Source organism: Abramis brama (genome assembly GCF_963993115.1).
Source record: "Abramis brama genome assembly, chromosome: 15".
In the NCBI taxonomy this organism is placed as follows: Eukaryota; Metazoa; Chordata; class Actinopteri; order Cypriniformes; family Leuciscidae; genus Abramis; species Abramis brama.
The window spans coordinates 202510-210000 of NC_139977.1; the positions used below are offsets into that span (position 1 = coordinate 202510).

Sequence of the window (7491 nt, forward strand, 5' to 3'; positions counted from 1 at the left end):
TCTCTGACTGAGACTGTACTTAAAGCGGCTGTGCTTCTGGTGTCTCTATAACACGAGACCAGCGTCACACCATGTTTGCTCTGGGTCTGCTCGCCTGTGCTGTGCTGACAGCTTTCAGTGCTCACGCAGAAGTGGTCCATGACTTTAATGGGTGTAAGCAGTTTTTCTACAAAAACACAGAACCAGGAGGAATGGATCAGAATGCCAAGACAATCTGTCAGATGTATTGTCAAGAACAACCCAGGCATGGAGTATTCTTCAAACCCAGGTACTATTACGCTACGCTGTACTCAACAGAACACAAGATTCCCCTCTACAGTGCCTACGTGTTTGATCCTAAATGCAAGAACGCCCGTGGAACAACAAAAGTCTGGCACGTCGAGCCACAGGTGAGTATGTGCTTCTGTTCTCTAACAAAACACTTTATTAGCAGTTTAAGCTCTGCAATCCATAAGCAGTTCTGTTAATCTAATTATTGGTCTTCATTCTGTTTTGCCATTGCAAATAATTAGAAAAATATATTAGATGGATGGTACTTTTTTAAATGTACTTATACAGTAATTGTACAGTAGAAATTATAAATGTCAACTAAAAGAGACAAAGCAGGGAGAAAGAAATTTTTTTTTTCACAAGAAAATTTGAAAACAAAATAAAGTCTTTCCTTACAAGCAGTCAACATCAAACTAACCAGCTAACATATTATTTTATCTGTAGATTTCAGGTACCCAAATTACAAATATGGTTCGTGAGACTGAGGGAGACTTGAGAAAACTTGGACTAAAAAAAGATGATATTAAAAGAAGTCAAGCCATGAGCAGTGACTACAGTTTCACCGGATATGATCGTGGACACCTGAACCCCAGCAGCTTCAACTGCGGTGATGGCCGTAATGCAACATTCACACTGACCAATGCCGCACCGATGGACCCGTGTTTTAACCGTATCCACTGGAGAAAGTGGGAGGGAACTTTGAAGAGTTTTTTACTAAACAAGCTCAGTAGTGATGGAGATTCAGCAACAGCCTACATTGTCACAGGTACGGTACCTAACGCAACTCTACGAATACCACAGAAGGAAGTCTCTGAAGAGCCTGGAAGGGTGACGGTGCCCTCTCACATCTGGACGGCTGTCTGTTATAAACACGCCACTGATAACAGAAAGTCTTTCTCCTTCGGCTATATGGGGGAAAACCAGCCAGAAGAGCCTGACATAAACCCGATGAGTGTCTCAGACCTGGAGTATCAGCTCAACACACTCTACAGTCAGCTCTCAGAAACTCCACGGAGAGTTTCTATTTTTGCAGATGCTTGTTTTGGTGACAATAATAAATTAGACATGGTTAAGGAGGAGTTCAAAGGTAAAATCGAAATGAGCACAGCTGTGCAGACCACGTATAGAGGAGTGAAAAGGGCCATCAGCAGCGGCAGCCAATACTCTGAGAAGTAGGCTATGTCAAGCTGAAAGAGATGACAGCAAAATTAGCCATTGACAGCATGACCACTTACTATACTATGGCTGAGGATCTGAAGGCTTCTACTGGAAGTGCTTGTCTTATAACTGATCGCAGACCAGTAAGGAAATATGTTCGTGATGAGCTCAGAAAGAGGGAGGTATCCGAGGGGTCGGATGCGGTTGAATGCCTGTTGGTCCCAGAGAAGCAGAAGACTGCAGCTGATGGGTCGCAGTGCTCAAGCGTCTCAGAGTCCAGTTACAGCTGTGTGTGCTACATAGGAGATAAAACCAAGCCCTGCTGCTCCTCTCCCTGCCTGTTCCCGGCACGATCTCAAGAGCTACTGGTGTTACTCAGGCCAGACGGAGATAGAGTGCTCACCGCGGTACTCACTCGTCACGGTTAAAGGAAAGAGATGTTTGGATGATCACCCCTGTGCCACATACGGCTACGACTACTACTGGTGTAAGACTGATCATGGTTACATTAAAGATGGCTGGGATTACTGCAGTCCTCCGCTCCGGAACAGTAAAGCTAAAAACGGGAAGTACTGCCGCAGCAACCATGCCTGTGCCAAATATGGTTCCATCCTTGGAAACCAGTGGTGCTACACAGATGATGAAGACAACTGGGATTACTGTTGAATTGTTACTCAATAAATCCGTAAAATAACAGGAAAAGCACTGGCATCTCATTACCGGGACATTATCCATTAATTTACGGACATTTCTGTTAACTATAAAACACAATGCAATGCAGTTTAAAATTCAAAGCACAGGTAAAACACCTGTAAAAAAACAAAAATACGGAATATTCCGTCAAATTAATACAATACATAGTACCCTATGACTATAATTATGATTATGAAGCAGGACTTTGCAAAGTTGATTGTGATTGTATTTGGAGCTCTTACTAACCTACAAGCTTTCTAACATACAAAATAAAGACTCTTATCTCTTATCTGTAATTAACAGCTGATTAAAATGTCTTTTTTTTTTTCATTTCATTGTTATGCAAAAACAAAAATCTCAATAAAAATATGTATGAATCTATTATATATGTGCAAATTCTTACACAAAGGAGTACACTTTGTATTCAGTAAAAACAAGTCTCTGACATTAGTAGACTCTCTTAAACACAAGCTATGAGCTATGAGAACAGTGATGTGATCTTCATGAAGAGTAACCCCTCATTTACACTGCACACGTGTGCGGTGCATTACGTCTGCAACAAGGTTTTATTCCGTCCTCCACGCGGTGCCAACTCACACCAGAAGCATTTCAGAAGCAGAGCGACTGGATGCGCGAGACCACGTGATTTGCCTGTCCGACGTGGTTTTTCTTGATTTTTGGGTTTCTACCATACAGTCTATGGTTTCTACCAAGGATATTGGTGTGTAATACGTTTGGGAGTTTGCACAGGGTGTTTATTTTGAATTTGACAATGTTTTTTTTACTTTTATTTTGTATTCCCGGTGCGACTTGGACGCGCGTCCGTCAAATATAGACTAGGCGCCTATATTTAGCGAAGCGGCGCGGAGAGCCGCTTCTGGGAAGCTTCTGAAACGCGCCGCGTCGCGGCCGGTGTAAACACAAGCATTGACTAGAATGGGCGCGATCAGCTCCGGTAGCCGTGTCGCAGCCGTAATGCGCCGCAGACGTGTGCGGTGTAAATGAGGGGTAACGCCTGGTTCACACCGGACGCCGAAGCGACGCGGAAGCGGCGCGGAACGGAGGCCGCTTCCTTTCGGCGCCCATGTTAACCTATGGTGTCGTTCACACCAGACGCGGAGCGCCGCGGTGAGCCGCGGCCGGCCCGCGCCGTGAAGCGCCAGTTTCGGCGTCTGGTCTATTTTTTGCGCGACCGCGAGTGATCCGCGTCCATTCCGGCAGGAAGTCACACCAACAAACACGAGACATCCGGTCAATTGTCAAAATATAAGCAATTTTCTAATTAAAATACCGCGAGTGACAAATGCGATCATATTTGTGTATCTAAACAGACTAGAAAGATGAAAAAAAACAAAGAAAAAACACAACAAAATAGATTTAATAAATTTGAAGAGAGGATGTATATTTCAACGGTATATCTACACTACTACTGTCTACCATATTCTCTCTCTGGCTGCGTGTGTGTCTCGACTAGAATACGCGTCTGGTGTGAACAGGCAGGCGCCGGACCGCGCGTGATTTTCCGTTCCGCGTCGTTTCGGCGTCCGGTGTGAACCAGGCGTAAGTCAAACTGTGTCCATGCTCACAGATATAAACACCAGATCCCTCTGCTCGTCTTCATCCGCTCACACTCCTCAGCTGATGCCTGCTGGCTGCTATGAACATCTCTGAACTTTAAACATCTCTTTGTTTGGAAATTGGAAAAACATCTTCCAAATTATATTCTGGCACTGAACAGGGAGTCGTAAACTAGAGCCTACATTTAAAGATCAGCAAACTGCCTTCTCCATTGTTTTATTTGCTTTGTTGCAACAAAATAGCAACACTTTCGTGAAAATGAGCAAACAACAGGATAAATCATTCAAAATGTATGAACAATGGGAAATAGAAAAAGCAATACAAGTTGAAGCATCTGTATATGAGAGGCAAGTTGGGCAGAACAGGGGATATGATGGAGACACACACACACAAGAGCTTTTAAGCAAGTGTTACGGTCCATGATAAACAGAGTCCAAAGTAAACACTGAGAAGATGCATGTATATGACTTCACCATAATCTATTACAGATATAAAAGTGGCAGCAACTTTTTCTTTTTTTACTTCAAACCTTTCACCAGTTGCTGAACATGAGGAACAGAGGAGAGCGCGTCATCAATTACACTCAATCTCCGAACCTTGGGAAGTAGTGACTGAAGGAAGATTATGAGCGATGGATTTTGTATAGAAAACAACATAAGTTTTGTTTTATCAGCATTTAAAACTAGTTTAAGTTCAAATAAGTTGCCTTGAACAATATTAAAAGCAAGCTGCAAGTGGGTGAGAGCCAGATTGGGTGTGGATGCTGAACTATACCTGTATCATCAGCGTAACAGTGAACGTGCGTTATGAACATTTTGATCAATATTATTGATATAGAGTAAACAGGAGTGGTCCTAGGACTGAGCCCTGTGGCACACCTTTATAAACTCTTCTGCCTGCACACACTGAGCTCTGTTGGAGAGATCGCTATTACACCAACCACTGGCATGTTTAGATAATCCAATAATGATTAGATTAGATTTCTTTATTTGTCATTGTACAATTTCACATTTTTAGACTCTCCAACATATAGGCTACAGGTAGCTAAATAGCCTACATATTGCAATCAAGGCTGTATTGCTCATGAATAAATAAAGTGCTCGTAGTGCTTCACATAAGTTATCTTGTGTGTCAAGAGTGTGTTGTTGTGATGATGATGGTTTGGGGATGTATTTTCAGTTCATGGTTCATTATCGTGATAGCTTTGGGACAGAAGCTGTTCATCTCGTTATGCGTGATTTGATGGACCTGTAGCGTTTTAACATGTTGCCTGACCCATGTTGTGTGTTTTCTGCAGAGATCGAGAGGTAAACATGTCATCAGGGCAAGTAGTGTTTGTGTATGATGCTCTGTGCGGTCTTTAGTACTCTCTGCAAGCCCTTCTCATCAGCGGCCGAGCTTCCTCCACACCACACCAGCACTGCATGTGCGAGGACACTCTCAACAAAACAGCGGTAGAATGACACCAAGAGCCGCTGTGACAGGTTTACTCTTAAGAAATACAGCCGCTTTTGTGCTTTCTTGACTAACGCTGTGGTGTGTGTAGTCCATGAAAGGTCCTCAGAGATGTGTGTGCCCAAAAATGTAAAGCTAGACACCCTCTCCACTCTCTCCCCGTTGATATACAGTGGTGTGTGAACGATCTGTTTCTTCCTGAAATCAATACTGAGTTCTTTTGTTTTATTAATGTTCAGAGTAAGGTTATTATCTGTGCACCACATCGCCAGCCTCTGTACCTCCTCTCCTCCGGTGATCAGCCCGGCACAGTCGTGTCATCAGCTCAGTTTAATCATGCTGTTAGTGTCATGAGATGGTGTGCAGTCGTGAGTATGCAGAGAGTACAGAAACGGGCTCAGCACAGCCTTGAGGCGCTCCTGTACTGATTCTCAGAGGGGATGAGGCGCTGTAAGGTATGATCGACAGTATCAAAGGCTTGGATAGATCAGTGAATAACGCTGCAGTGTTGCTTTCTGCCCACAGACTCAATTAAACGTACAGTATGGCATTTTTCTCCACTAGGGGTCGCTAACCTCTTTACAATAACAAAGGCGTAGTTTGATGACGCAACATTTGCTTAGAATTATGGATCTTGTCGTCAACGTCAAGCCGACGGATCTAATAATGTTTATGGATGAGTGAATACACATGCTTTTTTTCACTTGGTCTAGCATTACACTAGCACACTAAACTGCATTTGAATGTGTTGAAATGCATGTGTTAGTTTGTCTGTTTGAGGCTAGCAGTAAGCTAGATCAACATTAGAATAACATACAGATCATATTCTAACATTTTATCATTGTTGAACTATATAACATTGATTAGTTTTATGTAAATGTGCTCACCTGTTTAATAAAGTACATGTAGAAGCGGTCAAAGTCTCGGACGTGGAGCTCTCGTTTATATACTGTCTATGGGAGCTCTCGGCATCTCGAAAACACCGCGCTGATATTGATTCTCGTTTTAGTTCTCCTTTTTTATCCAAAGTCTGCTTGCCAAAAAAGTTACATATTGTGCCTTTAAGTCATAGTACTTTTAAGGCGGCTGTAGTTGTACTATGTTGTTTCCTAAAACCAGATTGAAAACCAGACAGTGTATTATTAACAGAAAGTCCTTCAGTTGATTGCTGACAAAAGTTTCAAGGACTTTAGCCAGAACTGACAGCTTGGACATGGACAGTAGTTATTTCTGTGTGTGGGATCTCCACCTTTAAACAGGGGAAGAGCAAAGAACCATTTCCATATAAGAGACAACAGAAAGATTGAGGATACGAGTCAGAGCTGCTGCAATAGTGTGGGCTGCTGACTGTATAAGTGATCAGGAGCTGCTGGTTTAGCGGCATCTACAGGTGTAAGAGCTCTGCACACCTCAGAGATCTCAGCTGATGAGGAGTGAAGCGCTTGATAAGACACACAGCTCTCTGACTGAGCCGTCGAAGGGTTCGCATGAGCACCACTGAGGCAATCACACACACAACCAGAAGATATGAAGAGCTCACTGAAACTTCATCAGTGATTGCCCTTCATAATACATGATGGAAGTTCTGTACCTTTATTATTCTCAGTCAATAGTTGATGAATTATTTAGGTTGCTCGATGTTTGTATAAGGAAATGTTCAGAGTGGCTTTAGTTGTGATCTAATGCTTTCAAAGCTAGCTTAGTTGCTGTTACTAGCGTCTTTCTGAAATTGCCTTCCCTACCTTACATACCCTAACTCTAGCATACTAACTACTCATATACCCTAACCCCAACTACTCATATACCCTAACCCCAACTACTCATATACCCTAACCCCAACTACTCATATACCCTAACCCCAACTACTCATATACCCTAACCCCAACTACTCATATACCCTAACCCCAACTACTCATATACCCTAACCCCAACTACTCATATACCCTAACCCCAACTACTCATATACCCTAACCCCAACTACTCATATACCCTAACCCCAACTACTCATATACCCTAACCCCAACTACTCATATACCCTAACCCCAACTACTCATATACCCTAACCCCAACTACTCATATACCCTAACCCCAACTACTCATATACCCTAACCCCAACTACTCATATACCCTAACCCCAACTACTCATATACCCTAACCCCAACTACTCATATACCCTAACCCCAACTACTCATATACCCTAACTCCAACTACTCATATACCCTAACTCTAACTACTTCTACAGGAAAGATAAACTGAAACGAATAGCAAGTATTAAAAGTACTGATAGTTACTCCATAACAGCGGCACTGAGGTCAGCTGTGATCAGTCATGTGATGC

The 7491-nt window shown here is 42.8% G+C and overlaps 1 pseudogene across 1 annotated transcript; it reads left to right on the forward strand.

Moving 5' to 3' along the window:
* On the forward strand, positions 1 to 2502 carry LOC311097969 (endonuclease domain-containing 1 protein-like; annotated as a pseudogene). The gene is made up of 3 exons: positions 1 to 389; positions 715 to 1401; positions 1458 to 2502. The product of its transcript is annotated as an endonuclease domain-containing 1 protein-like (transcript).
* Positions 2503 to 7491: the final 4989 nt, after the last annotated feature.